We start from the raw sequence: 2500 nt of genomic DNA, 5'->3' as shown, positions 1-2500 counted from the left end.
GGCGGATTTGACGTAAAACGCCTCATATAAGTCGAATTTTGGGAAGGTGTCTTGTGTGCACACTGCACATAATATGTATAAGTGGACTGGAAAGTGGAAAAATATTTTCGGAGCACTTTGATTTTTTGGCCCCCCGCGTGCCTTGCCACGCCCTTGCTTATAGCAAAACGAGACGGGGCCTTGGTCCAACTTGGCATAGGCATGGAATTTGATCTTTATTACTTGGCCACGGTCATGCCACGGTACATGGAGGTTGCTTGACACCCCCGTGTGCATTTCGGAGCACTTTGATTTTTTGGCCCCCCGCGTGCCTTGCCACGCCCTTGCTTATAGCAAAACGAGACGGGGCCTTGGTCCAACTTGGCATAGGCATGGAATTTGATCTTTATTACTTGGCCACGGTCATGCCACGGTACATGGAGGTTGCTTGACACCCCCGTGTGCATTTCGGAGCACTTTGATTTTTTGGCCCCCCGCGTGCCTTGCCACGCCCTTGCTTATAGCAAAACGAGACGGGGCCTTGGTCCAACTTGGCATAGGCATGGAATTTGATCTTTATTACTTGGCCACGGTCATGCCACGGTACATGGAGGTTGCTTGACACCCCCGTGTGCATTTTCGGAGCACTTTGATTTTTTGGCCCCCCGCGTGCCTTGCCACGCCCTTGCTTATAGCAAAACGAGACGGGGCCTTGGTCCAACTTGGCATAGGCATGGAATTTGATCTTTATTACTTGGCCACGGTCATGCCACGGTACATGGAGGTTGCTTGACACCCCCGTGTGCATTTTGGAGCACTTTGATTTTTTGGCCCCCCGCGTGCCTTGCCACGCCCTTGCTTATAGCAAAACGAGATGGGGCCTTGGTCCAACTTGGCATAGGCATGGAATTTGATCTTTATTACTTGGCCACGGTCATGCCACGGTACATGGAGGTTGCTTGACACCCCCGTGTGCATTTCGGAGCACTTTGATTTTTTGGCCCCCCGCGTGCCTTGCCACGCCCTTGCTTATAGCAAAACGAGACGGGGCCTTGGTCCAACTTGGCATAGGCATGGAATTTGATCTTTATTACTTGGCCACGGTCATGCCACGGTACATGGAGGTTGCTTGACACCCCCGTGTGCATTTCGGAGCACTTTGATTTTTTGGCCCCCCGCGTGCCTTGCCACGCCCTTGCTTATAGCAAAACGAGACGGGGCCTTGGTCCAACTTGGCATAGGCATGGAATTTGATCTTTATTACTTGGCCACGGTCATGCCACGGTACATGGAGGTTGCTTGACACCCCCGTGTGCATTTTCGGAGCACTTTGATTTTTTGGCCCCCCGCGTGCCTTGCCACGCCCTTGCTTATAGCAAAACGAGACGGGGCCTTGGTCCAACTTGGCATAGGCATGGAATTTGATCTTTATTACTTGGCCACGGTCATGCCACGGTACATGGAGGTTGCTTGACACCCCCGTGTGCATTTGGAGCACTTTGATTTTTTGGCCCCCCGCGTGCCTTGCCACGCCCTTGCTTATAGCAAAACGAGACGGGGCCTTGGTCCAACTTGGCATAGGCATGGAATTTGATCTTTATTACTTGGCCACGGTCATGCCACGGTACATGGAGGTTGCTTGACACCCCCGTGTGCATTTTCGGAGCACTTTGATTTTTTGGCCCCCCGCGTGCCTTGCCACGCCCTTGCTTATAGCAAAACGAGACGGGGCCTTGGTCCAACTTGGCATAGGCATGGAATTTGATCTTTATTACTTGGCCACGGTCATGCCACGGTACATGGAGGTTGCTTGACACCCCCGTGTGCATTTCGGAGCACTTTGATTTTTTGGCCCCCCGCGTGCCTTGCCACGCCCTTGCTTATAGCAAAACGAGACGGGGCCTTGGTCCAACTTGGCCTAGGCATGGAATTTGATCTTTATTACTTGGCCACGGTCATGCCACGGTACATGGAGGTTGCTTGACACCCCCGTGTGCATTTTCGGAGCACTTTGATTTTTTGGCCCCCCGCGTGCCTTGCCACGCCCTTGCTTATAGCAAAACGAGACGGGGCCTTGGTCCAACTTGGCATAGGCATGGAATTTGATCTTTATTACTTGGCCACGGTCATGCCACGGTACATGGAGGTTGCTTGACACCCCCGTGTGCATTTTCGGAGCACTTTGATTTTTTGGCCCCCCGCGTGCCTTGCCACGCCCTTGCTTATAGCAAAACGAGACGGGGCCTTGGTCCAACTTGGCATAGGCATGGAATTTGATCTTTATTACTTGGCCACGGTCATGCCACGGTACATGGAGGTTGCTTGACACCCCCGTGTGCATTTTGGAGCACTTTGATTTTTTGGCCCCCCGCGTGCCTTGCCACGCCCTTGCTTATAGCAAAACGAGACGGGGCCTTGGTCCAACTTGGCCTAGGCATGGAATTTGATCTTTATTACTTGGCCACGGTCATGCCACGGTACATGGAGGTTGCTTGACACCCCCGTGTGCATTTTCGGAGCA

The sequence above is a fragment of the Trifolium pratense genome, unplaced genomic scaffold (genome assembly GCF_020283565.1).
Source record: "Trifolium pratense cultivar HEN17-A07 unplaced genomic scaffold, ARS_RC_1.1 scaffold_74, whole genome shotgun sequence".
In the NCBI taxonomy this organism is placed as follows: domain Eukaryota; kingdom Viridiplantae; phylum Streptophyta; class Magnoliopsida; order Fabales; family Fabaceae; genus Trifolium; species Trifolium pratense.
The sequence above is the reverse complement of the archived record's forward strand: the minus strand, read 5'-3'. Positions refer to the sequence as shown.